This window comes from Scophthalmus maximus, chromosome 11 (assembly GCF_022379125.1).
Source record: "Scophthalmus maximus strain ysfricsl-2021 chromosome 11, ASM2237912v1, whole genome shotgun sequence".
NCBI lineage: Eukaryota > Metazoa > Chordata > Actinopteri > Pleuronectiformes > Scophthalmidae > Scophthalmus > Scophthalmus maximus.
The window spans coordinates 24,040,469-24,060,000 of NC_061525.1; the positions used below are offsets into that span (position 1 = coordinate 24,040,469).

The 19,532-nt window shown below is 46.9% G+C and overlaps 1 protein-coding gene across 1 annotated transcript in view; it reads left to right on the top strand.

The window, feature by feature from the left end:
• Positions 1 to 19,532, top strand: part of si:cabz01090165.1 (uncharacterized protein LOC100333421 homolog) — a 177,017-nt gene that overhangs the window by 63,034 nt on the left and 94,451 nt on the right. The window lies entirely within an intron of this gene.

Below are 19,532 nucleotides of genomic sequence, written 5' to 3' on the forward strand. Positions count from 1 at the left end.
TAGCATTGGCAGTTAGCATCCACGAGAGGACGTTAGCTTTATCAGCAGACAGTTAGCATTAGCTTTTAGCATTCAGCATTCATGAGAGGGCGACAGCTGTGTCAGCAGACAGTTGGCGTTAGCATTAGCAGTTAGCATCCACAAGAGGACAGCAGCAGACAGTTAGCACTAGCAGTTAGCATCCACGAGAGGACGGCAGGTGTGTCAGCAGACAGTTAGCGTTAGAATTAGCAGTTGATGAAGGTTTTATGTCTGTCTCTCCGATGTTGCCTCTAACCATCTTGTTGATCATATTCATCCACGGGTCAACCTAGCGTGAGCAGCTGTGGTGGGCGGAGCCTGTGTTATTTGCATATCATGAATATTCAGTCTCAGAATTCCTCAGTTACGGAGAGAGAGTGGATGGTTTCCAGACACATTTCATTTTGTATTTTTATATACTTTAAAACGTGACTGGAGGGGAACTTAAACGTTTGGTGCAGATCCAGGAATTTTTTGCTGTCACTATCTTGAACATGTTTTTTAAATTTCCATTAATTTTCCTGCAGTAATTGATCTTGATTTTTTTTTTTTTATTTAAAAATCTGACACATTCAGTGGGCTGATATCTGCGAGTGTGTACAAAGTGGTGCAGCTCGATTGAATATATAAAGGGTCTGTCGGGCCTCTGATACTTTCAATCCTCCAAATCTGTTCTGTGTTATAGCCAACCGAGCCATCTCCATGGCAACTGAGCAAACTCCAATCCGCGGAGGAAGGCCACAGGATTGAACCTGAAAGCCTCAAGTACATTGACCTTGTGGTGCAAAACAAAACGAACAAACTTTGCTCTTCACCCTCACGTGATGGGAATGAAGATACAGAACATGTTCAAAATAAATTTGTACCCATAATTAGTTAACCTCTGACCTTTTAGTATCCGCTGTGTACACCTGCCAGTTCTTTCATCGTCCTGGTTTTCCCCCTGGTCTCGGGAGTGGAGATATTCCCCCGTCTGCCGCGAATATATATAAAAATGAGCGATCCACCGATCGACCCGCGGAGGCGAAATGGTTTTCGCTCTTTGGCATTCCGGGACGTTTTGAAGAGCCGCCCGTCTTCCCTCCTCGCCCCTCGGCCGGATCGATGGGCTTCTGTACAACGGGACAGAGACGAGTGGAAAATATTCACAGCCTCTATCGATCAGCCGCCAGCGACAGCCAGGGCCCCACGGCATGCTGGGCCTTTTTTATTATTGTGCCCGAGACGAGGCGAGCAGAGATGGAAGGGGGGCGGGGGGACGGGGCTAATGTGGCGTGGAAAATAGTCTGTTATGAAGCAATATTAGTCTTGGAGCCTGGAGTTGGGCGTGTTCGTTCATACACTTACAACACACACACACCCACAGCACAGAGGCGCGGGCCCAGCATGCAGAATATGGCAAAAGCGTGAAGCATCAATAGTGTGATGAATTACCTTAATATCAGGATTGACTTGTATTCGGGGCTCTGCCGCTGCATCCTAATAGGCCCTGAAATTGTCCCACCTCAGGTGTACAGAATGGATGCGGCTGGAGGAGGAGGAGGATCGACGGACGGACGAGCAGGAGCATTATTTATCTTCGTGTCTCTCTGACAAAGTGTCACCGAAAGGTTGTGTTTATTTATTGTCACTATCGCGTCAACCTGGCGACGAGGAGCGAAGCGGCACGGAACACATCTGGACAGGACTCGATCTGCTGACGGAGTAAAAGAGAAGTTTCATTTGCAACAAAGGGAAAAAAAAGAAACAGAAAACAGTTTTTATGCCCTAATCAGAAAAAGTCTGAAATATAAATGCGTTAGTTTCAGATTTGCTGAAGTGGGTGGTTCAGAAAACAGTGACTTTGCAGGTGTCGAGTCGATCGATAACCAAATTGGCCGCAGCTTTTTTTTTGCTCGTGTGAAGAGTGAACGTCACCTGAAAAGCGGACGGCTGCAGATTCTTAAGGACGTGAAAAAGTTGCTAAACTTCAAATAAAAATTCGAACTCGGCCTGGAGCGGCGTTGGGCCTGCTGAGCAATAAACTACTGGGATTGGCTCCTTGATTATTTATTCATTCATTCATCGGTCGATCAGCTCACCTCAGCAAATCAACGTCGCTCTTGGACGACTTAATTGCAGCCGACCGGTCGGCCAGTGAGTCAGCAGAGTCCCGATTTGTCCCCCCCCCAAAAAAAGTGCAGTTGTCTGTTTCACCTCCATCACACTTTCTCTCAATGTCAGACTCACTGCTCTCGGCTACTCGGAACATCAACGTGGTGGCTTGCTTGATCTCATATTTAAATGGTCTCTAGTTATGTACATATTTTGGATTTTTGGCCAATCGATTACGTGCAATCGTCTTTAGCAAAATCAACAAATCAACCTACCGTGACATCGCTTATTGTTTTGTGAGCGGCCATTTTGAAGCCCCAGGTTTGGCATTTTGACTAGCGCCATCTTGGGTTTTTGAAACCAGAGGGGGGGGGGGGGGGGGGTAGGGGCTGGATTGTGAGTTCGTCCACCTGCTACCATGCACCGATTGGACTTTACCAACTGTCAATCACACTGTGTCCACGCTCAAATACAACCGGTGCTTTATGGTCTGTTTGACTGTAAATGAACCATAACGTACAAAATGAACATCATGTATGGAAGAAGACTTGAAACGAGAGATTGAGTCATAAACTCCTCAGGAAAATGTTTTAATGACGTTGTTTTCTCAAAGACTTCTGTAGAAACAACCAGTGGAGTCGCCCCCTGCTGGTCATTACAGAGACTAAAGGCTCCATATAGTTTTTATATACAGAATATGTTTTTTGTAGACCACTTTTGTAACGTGATATTTGTATTTCAAAAGTAAAAATTAAGGTTTTAAAATCTTCATATATTAATCATCATTAATAATTAACAGCCCTAGTTTAAACAAATTCAATCATGTTCATATGTTTATGATGATCCTCAGCATAGAAGGTTTTACATCTAATGGTTTTTTTTGATGAATCGCAGTGTTGGTTTGGTCAAAAGAAAACGTGCCTCGTTAAGTTTGCACCCGGATAAATATGAAATGGAAAACTGAGGTGTTGAAAACGAAGGAACCGTCACTGGATAGCGGCTGAATATCGTCCAGTTATTACTGTTCTGATACACTTCTTCTAAAATGGACACAGGAATGGAGGAGAGGGAGAACCACGCTAGGAAGCTGAGATGATGAGACAGAAATAAAAGCGTAGCAGGGTTCTGAGAGAGAGTGCGAGATAGAGGAGGGAAATGAACTATGAGAGACCTAAGTGTGATGTGCACAGAGACCGGGATGAGTGATGGAGAAGCTCGGATGGAAGCCGACAGCGGCGGCGAGAGGAGGATATGAAGTGTTGGGGAGGACGAGGAGATGGGATGAGAAAAGACGGCGGCAGATGAGATTGAAGAGCAAGAAAGAGGCCGTCTCACTGGAAACACTCTGCTCTGTCTGCGTCTGTCTCTTAATGGGCCCGGAGGGTTTTCTTCTTCATGTCGTGCTCGGCTGTGACGGCGTTGTCATTACGGCGAGATTGACAGAAGAAGAAAAAATTAAGTGGAAGGGGTGAAGAGGAGGAAGCAGCGCAGTCCACGAGGTGGAGGCGTGTTGGATGTTCGGAGGCGTTGAGGATGTTCAGAGGGGTGTTGGATGTTCGGAGGGGTGTCGGATGTTCGGAGGGGTGTCGGATGTTCGGAGGCTTGTTGGATGTTCGGAGGCTTGTTGGATGTTCGGAGGGGTGTCGGATGTTCGGAGGGGTGTTGGATGTTCGGAGGGGTGTTGGATGTTCGGAGGGGTGTTGGATGTTCGGAGGGGTGTCGGATGTTCGGAGGGGTGTTGGATGTTCGGAGGCTTGTTGGATGTTCGGAGGCTTGTCGGATGTTCTGAGGGGTGTCGGATGTTCGGAGGGGTGTTGGATGTTCGGAGGCTTGTTGGATTTTCGGAGGGGTGTCAGATGTTCGGAGGGGTGTCGGATTTTCGGAGGGGTGTCGGATTTTCGGAGGGGTGTCGAATGTTCGGAGGCTTGTTGGATGTTCGGAGGCTTGTTGGATGTTCGGAGGGTTGTCGGATGTACGGAGGCGTGTTGGATGTTCGGAGGGGTGTTGGATGTTCGGAGGCTTGTTGGATGTTCAGGGGCTTGTTGGATTTTCGGAGGGGTGTCGGATGTTCGGAGGGGTGTCGGATGTTCGGAGGGGTTGTGAATATTCCGAGGGGTGTTGGATGTTCAGAGGCTTGTTGGATGTACGAAGTTGTTGTGGATGTACAGAGGCGTGTTGGATGTTCGGAGGCGTGCTTGATGTTCGGAGGGGTTGTGGATGTTCGTATAATTGAAGTTCGGAGGCGCTATGGTTTGATCGGGCTGGCAGGGAATCAGACGCGCGGCTCCAGTACACACTGACTGTTACTCACACAGTTAGTGCAACACATTGTGCTTCGCTGCAGGAGCTCCGGTCTCCAGCAGACATCACGGTGTGAGGTGCAGCGCTGCCCGTGTGAAGCGTGAACTCATATTCGGTTAATGTGTGGAGAACGAGGGAGTTGTGAGAGGACGATACAAAGTGTGAGAGGATAGAAATCAATCCAGCGGGAAAGATTGTGTTTGTACCATTTCTTATAGAGAGAGAGGGAAAGATTTATGAGATATAAATATGGAGAGAGGGAGATCTTTTTTGACAGGAACTGTGATCCACTTAATGTGAACGTCTCCCGGTCCAGGTCGGAGCGGCCCGTCAGAAAGAGCATGCGTTTCATAAAAATTACAGCCTGCAGCCGAGGTGACTCGTGTGCCGGCGGCTTATCTCTTCTTGTTTGTTGTGAGGCTCCAAGCAGCTTATAGTTGTTCCTGCTCAGCCCCCTGGACATGCCACCTATTCATCACCGCAGCTCCGAGCGGAGAGGAAGCAGGTCCCAGGTTTCTTAATAAACGTTTAGCTATTTTGTACTCGGACGTCGAATATGGTCTGAAAAAATCTACAGAGATGAAAGAAATTTGAGTCTGGAAAAAGTCTGCAATCTTTTTAATTGAAAATGTTTAGGAACTCTCTGATGTATCTACGGACTTGGGAAACGAAAACCACACAAGTATCCACATCAGTATTCCCATATTGTCTCGTCTTTCTTATCGTATTTGAAATAGGACATTTGTACAGAACAGAGAGAAACAGCGTTTCTCTTATTGCAGCGCCCGTGATTCTGATCTTATCCAGGAATCACTGAACTTAGCTTCTCCATCGGATGAAAAGATCTGGGTTACTGGAACGACGGAGCCGTATTACTGTAGATATTCTCAGTTTTAACTAACTCCTGCTTCACTCGGGTTCAGGACCTACTGAACCTGTTCACACGGTGTGAAGACGAGCGACGCCTCAGAGCTGTGAAGCTGAAGGAGAAATTAATTAATTCGGCACATTTCTGGGGAATTCTCTCTCTCTCTCTCTCACATGCCGTCTTTTTTTCTTAAATTCCCTCTCATCCTCTCTTCCTGTCCTACATCCCTCCAGTCGACGCTCCGCCGTTCACTCTGATCCTTCACCAAATCCTCTTTCACACAGCAAACCTCAACCTTTTCATGTTGGGGAGGAAGCATGACGCGTCGAAGCTCTTTTACATTCAAACTTATCAACAAGGTGAGAATTAATAGGAAAAAAGTAATAAAAGTGCAAAAGGAAACAAGCAGGATGTAAATAAATCCAAAGCTCTGTACTTTATCATCATCGCTGTTTACTCAAGACCAGTTTCTCAAGGTTCGTCTACAGGAGCTCACACTAAACTATTCACTGTGAATTTAAGGTGGAAGAAGAAACAAACACACAAATAATCAAATTACATAGCAATTATATATTACGTATAGAGAGAGACGTGACACACTTCACAAGCAGATCTCTCCGAGTTGTGACACCTCGGGTGAAACGTGAGTCGGTGACTTTGACTTTTTAATCTTCAGTGACGCGCCAAAAGTTACAGATCACTGCGTCCGTGTGCTGGACCGGAGGTTTCACTGTCCTTCTGAGGACCGGGAAGCCCGTCTCTGGTCCGAGTGTCTCTTCTTATAGAACAGGAAGAAGAAGTGATTGTGAAGACCCACACACATTGATATCATATCTCTTACTTAAAGACATTTCGTCCCCAAACTCAAGCCTTCAAATTAAAAACATGATTCGAACGTGAGTGGAAACGGCCCAGCAGCTCAGAGGACGTCCTCCAGTCTCCTCACCGCTGAAGTGTCCCTGAGCGGGACGCTGACCTCTGACCTCCCTGCAGAGAGGGGTGGGTGGTGGGGGGAAATCCACTTCCTGGATCATCAGCATCTCGGAATAAGTCGCTGTAACCTTCTCATTCAGTCGCCCTCAACACTTCTGTCTGTCCCATAGAAATCCTTTTCTCGTTTGAGATTTTTGTGGCAATTGAAAGTTGTTGAATCTTCTCATTAGAATCATAACTGGCTGGATGTTTTTTGAGATGTGTAAAGGAGTAGTTCATAGTGGGGTTTTTATGGGTTTTTTTTTTAAGAGAAACTGTGGTGACTGTTTGCGAAATGTTGTGTAGTAATTTCCCATAATCCTCTCTGTTGTGTAAACAGAGGAAACTCTAAATATAAACCAGTTAAAAAAAATTTCCCCAACGCAGAGAGAGACTCATCGTCTGTCCGCTTCAAAACCACCAGCATGCAGCTCAGTGTGTCCAGCAAGTCATTACACTCACACACACACACACACACACACACACACACTTGTCTGGAGAGCTGCCAGTGAATTGTGGAGCTGTCGGCCAACAGTCCTCGAGCTAATTGCCTACTTGAACACGGAGCCTGATAAGAAAGACATGCAGACGACAGGAGGGGGGGAGATGGAAAGAGGGGGAGGGGGGGGGGGGGGGGGGGGGAAGAATGGCAGCGTGACACTGAAACCAAGAAAATCAAAGCCTTTCATAGGACAAAATAAAAAACATACATCAAGTCAAATCTTGAATACGTTGAGTGTTTGTGTCGTGTTACACATTCCATTTTTGTCGTAATGTTACAATTGCACAACTTCCCTTTACGTCAGCGTATTGTGCCCAGCGCTGTTCTTGTGCGAGTCATCGGGAAAGAAAACAAAACATTTGGCGCCTTGCTACTGACGAGCTAACGTTAGCTTGTCTCCTCTAGAATGGCCGAGTGTTGTTTCAGTGCTAAGTGGCGTCAGAATAGACGGAGTTTAGATGGAGACCACGAGCTTTGAATTTGAATGTGAACAGCCGTGAAACCAGTCACGTGTGATACAGCGCCGCACCAGCAGGGGGCGCCTACAGTACGTCCCCACACGGATGTCGCATGACGCATCACATCATTTTTTTACCAAACACTCAAAGAGTCGAAGAGTGAATTTTTATTCTCCACTCAGGACAAAACACTCATTTTCATTTTCTGCTCAATTTGTCTAATTTTCCGAGCTGTCATCATTGTCAAAATGGGACTTTCGCTAAAACAAAAACTGCGGGTGTAGTTTGTTTTGAAAATGAGTCGTTCATCTATTCACACTTTCCTTTCGCTGACTGTTTGCGATTCCGGTTAAAGTCGCTGCTGCTGCTGACGGAGAAGAAAAGTTAGAGGAGCTAATAGGAGGAGATGTAAACTGCACTTACAGTGAGGAAGAGGAGGAAGCTGTTTGCCAGACAGAACTGTTTACTCCCCGACTGTCTACAAATCTTTATCTCACTCCCTCCGTTCTCCTCTTATCTTCCAAAAGACTGGTCGCACAACAACCACACAGAGAGAGAGCGAGAGAGGGAGAGAGAGAGCTACCCTCTGCATTTTGTTCTTCTCTAATGAAACTGCAGCCCAACGAGGTGGAAGATAAAATAACCACGAACACGTCCGACACACAAACACACCACCAGTAACGATAAGAGCAAACCCGTGTGATTCATGGACGAGGCCCACAACGACTCCACCGGCACCTGAATCAGAAGAAAACAAATGTTTTCAGTCGACATGAGAGAGATGAGGGCGGGGGGGCAGGAAGAGACGTTGAGGCTAACGGTGATCGTTCCTCACGTCGCTCAGACGAGATGGAGAGAACGAGAGGGAAGAGGACAACTAAAGAAAACTCTTCATAGGAGACTGAACATGTCTTTTCTGGACGAATCGAGTCCGTCACGCTCCTGAACACGTGAGTCTCTCCTGACGGCGGCGGGTTTCCTCTCCGCAGCAGATCAATGGACAGAGGAAGACGATGTTTGGAAATTTTTTCTCTCTCACACAGACTGTAAATAAAGATGGACGGCCGTGTCCCCACTTCCTCCCACTGCACAAGAATAAAAAGCTAAACTATCTATGATCAGGGCGTCGCCATCTTGCGCTTCTGGCATCATTTAGAGTCTGTGCAGAAGCGAGATTGCCGAGTGGAGCTGCGGTATTGTGGTCCCGCCCTTACACGCGCTCAAGTCGATCTCAGCTGTCACTCAAAGCACATCATCATTTATTAGAATACTATTTTTTAGCAGGAAGGTGCCGATACATGTCATATACCAAATGGTGCCCCGTGTGAGGCACAACATAAACTGTTATGGAAACATTTATTAAACATCTGCATATCCCAACATGGACTGGGGCGGGGCTTATGACCAATACTGCAGCCAGACCATGGGGGTGGAGCTTATGACCTATACTGCAGCCAGACCATGGGGGCGGGGCTTATGACCTATACTGCAACCAGACCACGGGGGCGGGGCTTATGACCTATACTGCAGCCAGACCATGGGGGCGGGGCTTATGACCTTTACTGCAGCCAGACACCAGTGGTTGATCAGGATGTTTTGGCTTCACTTTTGAGAGCCGACATGTCGTCCATCTTTATTTACAGTCTATAGTTTCACTGAATACTTTCAATTCTTTGCTGCAACTACACTTTGATCTCATCTCTATATTTAATACCTTTCAGTATTTAAATGTATATGTATGTAATTTGATGATTCATGGAAATACTGTGTAAAATGATAAGTCACATGTTGGGACACAACAATGACCTCATCAAATTGATTATTGTCAAAAACACATACAGCTACTGTAAAATACTCCGAAAATCCAGTTGTAAAATAAACTAACCGTTTTTTCAGCCTGTTGCACTGAAAGGGTTTAATTTTTTCTTTGAGGAGCAGCAGAAGCATCATATTCTCAATTCAGAACCCTAATGAGCTTTTTAATGTGCTTGAGGACAGAGACAGATAATAATAAGTCACACAATCTGACGAGCTCCATTCAGATTTTTTCTTTCCATGTTTTTTTATGTGAAAATAAGGATTTAAGTGTCCACAGCCTGCGGAGATGCGTCAAGGTGGAGGGGAGCGTTCCATTAATTCAGCACTAAAGGCTGTTTCACTATACACACACACAGTCTTTTTCTATCCACGGGACGGAACAGATGAAATATTGGAACAAGACTAACGATCGACATCCAGCGGTTAGAAAAACCCCCACAATAAATCATTTTCAGCCACGACGGGGTTCGTCTCAATCCAAGCAGCAGTGAGGGATGATGGGAGTTGTAGTTGTCAGGATTCCTTCTGTGTTCCTGCTGGTTCAGGAGCTGAACTCTCCTCGTCAATCATCCGACATTTGATGGGGTCGCAGTCGAGTTTGTCCCAACGGCTCCTGCGTTATTCTTCTACGCTATTTTTCTAGAATAAACATTTTGCACCAACATTAAGATAAGTTACTGTAATTCAACCTTTATGATTTATTATCTCAGGAACTGTTACAGATTAAGAGGATTAGGATCTTACGTTTATGTTCTAATTAAATAATGTAACACACACACGCACATCATGTCACAATCAATGGCACTAATGTGGCAGTTTAGTAGCTGTCTGCTTCTGTCTTTCTAGACCGATAAGAGTGTGTGTGTGTGTGTGTGTGTGTCCTGGGCAGCAGGGGGATTTACCCAGGAGGAGGAGATAGATGGCCGCCCTGCGATAGAGGCGGTGGCTGGGTGACAGTTGGGGGTGACTTAGCGACCGGCTGCCAAATTACTTTCTAGGAAGAGAGAGAGAGCGAAGCGGCGCTTAAGATAGCACCATACTTATCTGTTATAACTCATTGGGGGTTAGGGGGGGAGGAGGGTAGAGGTGCGAGACGGGAGACGGGACATGCAGCCAGAAATATAGAGGTGAAGGGAAGATGATGAACAGGAAGGAAATGAAAGAGGAAGGAAGGAGAGGAGGGTAAATGGGTAAGGAAAGAGGAGAGGAAGGGGATGAGGGTGGAGGAGATAGAAAATGTATAAATCAACAAATTGGTAAGAAATGAAGAGAGTCGATGAGGAAACAAGATCGAAAGCTGATTGACATGATAGAAGTGTTTATTGACACACACACACTGACACTGCACACACACTCGCTATCTCTTACACACACTCTAACACACTCCTACACAGGCATAGTTTGGCACTATTTTGTTATCACACACACACACACTGACGCAGACGGATGGCAGGGCGCCGGATTGAATGCGGCGACACTTTGCGTGCAGTTTCCACGGCGAGGGGGCGTCGCCCGTGGAAACCATTTCGCAGGCTGAGGCTGAGATTGAGTTTCCTCTTCTCTGGGGTGACAGATAACAAGACCCCGGCAATCAGACCCCGACAGCATCAAACGCTCGACCATCAGTCAGCGCTGACAGCCGAATGCAGGCCCGACGAGCAGAGGACTGATGATCCCGACGAGGACACGAGGACAGAGGAGATGTCGGAGGGGATAGGACACAAGGACAGAGGAGATGTCGGAGGGGATAGGACACAAGGACAGAGGGGTATCGGAGGGGATAGGACACAAGGACAGAGGGGTATCGGAGGGGATAGGACACAAGGACAGAGGAGATGTCGGAGGGGATAGGACACAAGGACAGAGGAGATGTCGGAGGGGATAGGACACAAGGACAGAAGAGATGTCGGAGGGGATAGGACACAAGGACAGAGGAGATGTCGGAGGGGATAGGACACAAGGACAGAGGAGATGTCGGAGGGGATAGGACACAAGGACAGAGGAGATATCAGAGGGGATAGGACACAAGGACAGAGGAGATATCAGAGGGGATAGGACACAAGGACAGAAGAGATGTCGGAGGGGATAGGACACAAGGACAGAAGAGATGTCGGAGGGGATAGGACACGAGGACAGAGGAGATATCAGAGGGGATAGGACACAAGGACAGAAGAGATGTCGGAGGGGATAGGACACAAGGACAGAAGAGATGTCGGAGGGGATAGGACACGAGGACAGAGGAGATGTCGGAGGGGATAGGACACAAGGACAGAGGAGATGTCGGAGGGGATAGGACACAAGGACATAGGAGATGTCGGAGGGGATAGGACACGAGGACAGAGGAGATGTCGGAGGGGATAGGACACAAGGACAGAGGGGTATCGGAGGGGATAGGACACAAGGACAGAGGAGATGTCGGAGGGGATAGGACACGAGGACAGAGGAGATATCAGAGGGGATAGGACACAAGGACAGAGGGGTATCGGAGGGGATAGGACACAAGGACAGAGGAGATGTCGGAGGGGATAGGACACGAGGACACAGGAGATATCAGAGGGGATAGGACACAAGGACAGAGGAGATGTCGGAGGGGATAGGACACAAGGACAGAGGAGATGTCTGACATGAGGAGGCAGGAGATGTAGTTATATTCTCTGGAGAGATCTTACGTGAGCTCATGGCCTCGTGCTCATTGATTCACCAGTGTGAGTGAACGTGTGTTTGTCAGTTATGAGCAGATCATGTTTCCCAGAACGAGCCTGTTGATCATTGACATCTCGTCAATGAGTGTTTCCTGTAAACCCGATGTGAACAGGAAGGAGGGGCCTGACAAGAGTTAGCTCTGGTGTTGCTTTTCATTTCAAAACCTTCGACCATTGATTATTTAAATATCATTGATCAGATGTCAGAGTTTTGTATCTTCTCCGTCTAAAAGCCAAAAGCGTCCTGCCAGACTAATCTGTCCGGACGTCAGTGAAAATCTTTTCACCGTTTTGAGTATCAATATACAGAACAAATAAATGGACCTGCTGCATCTTGAGACAAAGCAAAGAACAACTTTTGAATAAATGAAATAAAATAAAGCAGCAGAGTCTGAAATCTGACGTTACGTAATCATCCACACAGAAGGCTGCCGACGTACGTACACACTGATGAACAGAGAGCCTGCGAATGTATGAACATGTTACTGAGACAGTGACACACACACACACACACACACACACACACACACACTGGTGCACACATGGCTGGAGATTATCGTCGTGCAGTATCTCGTACACATGACAGAGTCTCGTATAATGTGAGTGAACGCTCGGCTCATTACAATAATCCCCCTGTAACATGGACGACTCGGCATCAGCACAGTGTGAAGCTCCGCAGACACATAGTGTGTTTGTGTGTGTGTGTGTGTGTGTGTGTGTGTGTGTGTGTGTGTGTGTGTGTGTGTGTAATGTGTGTGTGTGCAGCCGACGTAATTTTGGAGATTGACGGACGAGGCCCACAACGACTCCACCGGCACCCTAACCCTAACCCTAAGTCACAAGGATAAAAAAAGAGTTCAGACGTCGAGATTTCATCCGCAGTAACTGACGGACCTTCACGCCTAGATGTGCTTTTAAGTTGCATGCTGGGAAATACGTTTGGACCGATTTGACACCCTCCACGTTCGTATGCTAAGGAAGGGTATGACGCTATAGCCGGCTAACCCAGTTAGCGTAGCTTAGCGTAAAGGTCAGAAAAGCGGCTAGCTTGGATTCGAAAGTAGCAAGTGACAAAAAGATGGAGGATTCGTCTCCACTTCCTCCCATCGTATAAATATGAAGCCAAAATATGGCAAATTGTTACTGGAGCCACAGTTAACATGTGCACACACGCCCTCGACCAATCACAAGTCAGTGTCAGCTGTCAATCACGACGTCGCCGCCCCATTTTTATATCATTCAAATAACTAATGAGAAGTGATCGGAAACATGAACACGCGAACAAACATCAGTGATAAGAACGACCTGACATGGAAGGGGCGGGGCTTATGAGCTGTACTGCAGTCAGACACCAGGGGGCGACAACCCACACATTTTTACTCATATCTTATTTATTACAAACATGTATAATACAACAAATTGTGTCGCTGTGCTCTCTTTAATGTGTCTTGTCATGTAAATGTAAAACGGTTGTTTACCTGTTTTATGACCCTACAGCAAGTTTTATGATCCTAATTAAATTGTCGTTATTTTTATTTTCCTCCTCTTCTGCCGTCTCGTATCACAACAAAGCCTCACACACAAAAAAAACCCTAATAAGATTTTAACGATCATGCTGTCGATCATAAAGTGACGAGGGGAAACTGTGGGAACGTTTCGCTCGCGCCAGCTGCTGCAATGTGCATCATTAATTATTCTGGTGTGAAGGAGAATGAATGTGGAAGAGTGAGTGACCCACATATATGAAGTTTAAAGGGACAGTAGTGATTTTGAAGTTGGGTTGTATGTTGATATTAATTTTTCTAAGGTAACGTTTTAAAATGTGGCGAAAAAGAGTTTTTTCGGTGCCGTCTGCAACAGTGGGACTCGGACTCACGCTACTTCCACTTCTCCTCCAAACTCCGTTAAATGACATCGCTGATCACCATCTCCATAAGGTGACTTATTAACTATGCATAATTAACTCATACAACCCAACTTCAAAATCACAGAACTATCCCTCTCAACACGTGGACCAGAGAAGTGAGCTGAAGAGAGCATGATGGAGCCAGAAAGAGAGAAACGGGAAAAAACGCTGAAAGTTTCAACAAGTGTGTGTTTGAATTTCTTCCCCGCTGAGCTTCTCTGTGGGGTCTGTTCTCAACGCCCACGCATCTCGACAAGTCAACAACTGTAACGTTTCCTTTGTGCCACGGCAGACGAACCTATTTTGTTCAGAGGCTTTTTGATTTTCCTCGAACTGTAGCAGTCTCTCTCTCTCTCTCTCCCTCTCTCTCTCTCTCCCCCCCCCTCTCCCCCCCCCTCTCCTCCCCCCCCTCTCTCTCTGTCTCTCTCTCTCTCTCCCCCCCCCCCCCCTCTCTCTCTCTCTCTTGATGATCTTGCCTCTCGTTCGTTGCCTCCAGTGTCACATCAGACGTCGTCTAACCGTTCGCTGTTCGCTCCTCGAACCATGTTTACTACATGAGTGGCAGCTCCTCTGTAATTACACCTGACACTTGACAGCTGCTTGTGTAACTCATCGAGGTGAAGCTCGCTGCCGAGATTCAAACGATACATTTACTTTTGTTCCAAACGGAACGGCAGCCATTTGTGTCGCCGCGCACGAATCTTTTGTTTCTTTAGTCTCGGTTTGTAAAAATGTTTCTCATTGGAGATTCAATTCATCTCCAGCTGAAGTTTTAAGTAACTTTCCGTTGAACTTCTCAAACTTGTGACTTTATCTGACGGAGGTTTACAGGGAGAGCGACTTGTCGAGTGACTGATGAGCGCGCCACGTGACACCGGTCTGATGCTCCTTCAAACGCGTCCTTCCGTTCCCGAGCGATGAAGGACCCAACGGGGTGGATCCTCCCCGACTCCACATATCCCAGGATTCATTGCCACTGCTGCTACCTTTTTTTTTTTACGCCTGGCGTCCAACAATACTACAGAGTTTTTGGAAACGCTTCGCGCCCCGGTGTAGTTTGAAAGCTCCAGGGCTGCGTTGTTGTCTGGACGGGACGTTTGGAAACGATGTCTCCTGCAATCGCTTCCTGATTGGCTCTCATCAGTCACGACTCGAAGACCAACGGCGAACACATCGTCAACGCTTTCGTAGTAGTTCCACGTGGTCGTCTGTCCAACAGAAGAAAGTCCCTCGTCCGGTGAACGGGGAGGGTCACCTGATATACTATATCCAGGTGTGTTACTAAAGATGGACGGAGATTGAAACTGCGGCTCCATGTTTGTTGAAGATCTGATTTTAGGATCTGGTTGAGAACCTCTTAAGCCCCGTCATGGCCGGGCTCCTGATTATTACTTCAGATCTTTTAATCCTGGATGAACCTTTGCGTAGTTGGAGATCTGGGGACAGCGGTCGAGGTCGTCTCGCTGTTTCTAAATCCAGGTTGAACACATAGAAATGTATGCTAATCTCTTCGTATGTCTGGTGCCATACATTACTTTTTTAAATCGCTCTTCGTTCTTTTTTTTAATCCGTCGTCCCGCTAACGTGCAAAACCGTGACTGTCTCTCTATGAACGTGACGTATATTTATGATCAATAAACGTTGACCTGAGAGCTGTGACAAGATACAAATATGATCTAATGGTTACATTACTGAGTTTGAATGGTTCAATGTTTTGCAAATTGAATATTAATCTTCATCATCACTTCCAGGCGATGGTGAATCCTCTGTTCGGTCCCACGCCCTCAGGCTCCTCCTGAGTCAGACGCCGGCTAATCTGTTTCCCTCCGTAGCTCGGAGCCATGCTACAGCTAATGCTAATCTCTTAGCCCGCAGGCCCCGGCCCATGCCGAGGCTAATCTGCAATGCTAACGCTAATCTGCTGTTGTGAAGCGGCGCTCGCGCTAATCCCGCTGTTAGTCAGGGCGGCGTCTCTGCGGGAGACGTTCGCCGCGGTCCGGACTCCTCGGTCCGACTCGCGTTTCTGATTGGAGCTTTCGACGCCTGACGTCTTCACCTTCTCCTTCTCACTTCATCCCTCCGTCTCTCTCTCGCTTCCTCTTCTTCTGTCGGACTGTATTCTAATCTCTTTTTCCTAAACCGTCCTTCCCTCTCTTAAGAACGTAGCACATAAAGGTAGATTAACCTCGTGTAAACTCTTCCACTCCAAATATTCATACACAGTTTTGTACTTCAAAGCTTGTGGCTGTTGCTCCTCGACGCTGGATCAGCCAGTTTTTAAACTCTCAAAGTTTCAAATTTACAATGAACTTGTTTTCTTCGGATCTCAAATGTTTTTAATTTGAAGACAGTTTGAATACCCTTTTTTTTTCTATCCTCTTTATGACTTTGTGCCGTTTGTGTGAGTAGATTTTTCGTCGCTGGTGTTTGGTTAAAAAACGGATCGGTCCCGACCGCGTCTGTGGCGCTCGGCTCCAAACTGATTGGCTCCTACATCATACCGAACATCTTTTCGTGCATTGATCAAACATTCTATTGGTTCCCTGAACCATCAGGTCACTGTAGTTCTGATCAAACTTCCCTCAGCAGGAGACCGTGGATTAATCCATTCAGAGCTCCAGTTAATAGTTCGGCCAGCGGGACGGTTCAGTTTTACTTTTTTGGTGACATATTATTATTAAATATGTATTAAATCTGCTGGAAGTTTGCTGATCTCCTCTTCTCCCCGCTCTGCTCTTTATTTGATAATGTGACTCGACAAGTTCCTCTGAGCTTCACAGCGTCTCAACTCAACGGCCTGAAGTTTCCCTGGCGGTCCAACATCCTCCTCCTCCTCCTCCTCCTCCTGATCCTCCTCCTCCTCCTCCTCCTCCTCCTCATCCTCCTGCTCCTCATCCTCATCCTTCTCCTCCTGATCCTCCTCTTTCTCCTCCTCCTGATCCTCCTCATCCTCCTCCTCCTCATCCCCCTCCTCTTCCTCCTCCTCCTCATCCTCCTCCTCCTCCTCCTCATCCTCTTCCTCCTCCTGCTCCTCCTCTTCCTCCTCCTCCTCCTCCTCCTCCTCCTCTTCCTCCTCCTCATCCTCCTCCTCCTCCTCCTCATCCTCTTCCTCCTCCTGCTCCTCCTCTTCCTCCTCCTCCTCCTCCTCCTCCTCCTGCTCCACCTCCTCCCTTCTACTTCCATTAATTCTCCCTCTGGAGACTCATCCTCAACTTTATTTCTCTGATTATTTTCCACCAGCGCTGTAGTTTTCCTGCCCTCGTCCGTCACTTCTCAGTTGCGCCTCGTCGTCGGGACTTTCCTGTATTTTTCCTTTTTTTTTACAAGTCATTTATCTCTGCGCTGCACAAATAGGTGTTTTTTTTCTGCCATGTTCAACTGTTTATGTCATTTTATCACCTTTTTTAATTACCTTCTAATTTATTATTTTTTTCGAATCAAATTAACTAAAGTCAACATAAATGCTTCCCTGCAGGCCCGGCGCAAATTGAACTTGATTCCATTTAGAAAAATTAGACACATATAAAGTATGTAAATATACATGTATATATATATACATGTATATTTGCTGGCCAATGTATAGGCTGTGATGTAACAGTCACCCACGCTACACTCACAGCCGCCTGACGTGAAACCTGCAGATACGTCCTCCCGCCTCCTCGTTGGCACGGCGCTCCGCTGTACGTCGTCTTCACGGGAGTTGTTAACATCCTGTGAAGAAAAATGTTCTTCTCGTCTATTTGCTTATTTGTTTGTTTGCCCCACTCGACCTCCTCGTCACAGCTGCTTCTCTCGGCTCTCGTCGTCGGCAGCTTCTCGCTGCGTAGGTGGACGAGCCGAGAGGAGTTTCTGAAAGATGAGAGGAGTGAGCGCTCTGCCACTTACTCATCTTCTTTTCCTCTGTTGAGGCTGTAGAGAAATGCCTCTCCTCCTCCTCCTCCTCCTCATCTTTGTCTTCTTCTTCTTCTTGTCTGATGGATTTTCTTTCTCCCGTATGTTTGTAAATGTCAGCAGCTCACAATTCAAAACTCGACAACAGTTACACTCGGTCGGTTTCCACCTTTTGTGGATGTGTCATCGTGGCTTCAAATAGACGAGGAGGAGCCGCTCGAGTTCAGACTGTGGGATTCTGACGAGTACAGATACAAGCAGTCGAGATTCAACGTGAGCGTCGTCGTCCAGCGATAACACGATGGATGATCTCTGCCCGAGGCCTCGACCAATCACATACAAGAGTGATTAAACAAACAAAATATACGTTTTCTTCTCTCTGCGTTCTCTCTGTACATCACGTGAAATATGCCGACATGATTCTTTTTATATGAAACAACTTCTTCAACCTCTGCACTGTTGAATCATGTCGTGACTCTGAATCCCGTGTCCGTCCTCTTCACATGGAACTGTGACGTCTCCTGTGTCGTTACTTCACAGAAGGAGTTATTCAGTCTTCACTGACAAAACGTGTAGCGCCTCTGTAAAACTACAAACTGACTTTACTGCGTCTGCACGAGGAGCTGAGGAAGGGAAGAAGGAAGGAAAGAAGGAAGGGAAGAAGGAAGGAAAGAAGGAAGGAAAGAAGGAAGGAAGAAGGAAGGAAAGAAGGAAGGGAAGAAGGAAGGGAAGAAGGAAGGGAAGAAGGAAGAAGGAAGGAAACAAGGAAGGGAAGAAGGAAGGAAAGAAGGAAGGAAACAAGGAAGGGAAGAAGGAAGGAAACAAGGAAGGGAAGAAGGAAGGAAAGAAGGAAGGAAGGACAGAAGGAAGGGAAGAAGGGAGGAAAGAAGGAAGGAAACAAGGAAGGGAAGAAGGAAGGGAAGAAGGAAGGGAAGAAGGGAGAAAAGAAGAAAGAAGGAAGGAAACAAGGAAGGGAAGAAGGAAGGGAAGAAGGAAGGAAAGAAGGAAGGGAAGAAGGAGGGGAAGAAGGAAGGGAAGAAGGAAAGAAGGAAGGAAAGAAGGGAAGAAGGAAGGGAAGAAGGAAGGAAGGACAGAAGGAAGGGAAGAAGGAAGGAAACAAGGAAGGAAACAAGGAAGGGAAGAAGGAAGGAAGGGAAGAAGGAAGGAAAGAAGGAAGGAAAGAAGGAAGGGAAGAAGGAAGGAAGGACAGAAGGAAGGAAAGAAGGAAGGAAAGAAGGAAGGAAAGAAGGAAGGGAAGAAGGAGGGGAAGAAGGAAGGGAAGAAGGAAAGAAGGAAGGAAAGAAGGGAAGAAGGAAGGGAAGAAGGAAGGAAAGAAGGAAGGAAGGACAGAAGGAAGGGAAGAAGGAAGGGAAGAAGGAAGGAAGGAAGGAAGGAAGGAAGGGAAGAAGGAAAGAAGGAAGGGAAGAAGGAAGGAAAGAAGGAAGGAAAGAAGGAAGGGAAGAAGGAAGGAAGGAAGGAAGGAAGGAAGGAAAGAAGGAAGGGAAGAAGGAAAGAAGGAAGGGAAGAAGGAAGGAAAGAAGGAAGGGAAGAAGGAAGGACAGAAGGAAGGAAAGAAGGAAAGAAGGAAGGGAAGAAGGAAGGAAAGAAGGAAGGGAAGAAGGAAGGAAAGAAGGAAGGGAAGAAGGAAGGAAGGAAGGAAAGAAGGAAGGGAAGAAGGAAGGAAAGAAGGAAGGGAAGAAGGAAGGGAAGAAGGAAGGAAAGAAGGAAGGGAAGAAGGAAGGGAAGAAGGGAGGAAAGAAGGAAGGGAGGCAAAGCAAATAAAATAGTGAGGGAGTGAGAGTCGATGGGGCTAGAGAAAGTGAGGATGGGAGAGAGAGAGAGAGAGAGAGAGAGAGAGAGAGAGAGAGAGAGAGAGAGAGAGAGAGAGAGAGAGAGAGAGAGAGAGAGAGAGAGAGAGAGAGAGAGAGAGAGAGAGAGAGAGAGAGAGAGAGAGAGAGAGAGAGAGAGAGAGAGAGAGAGAGAGAGAGAGAGAGTGAGG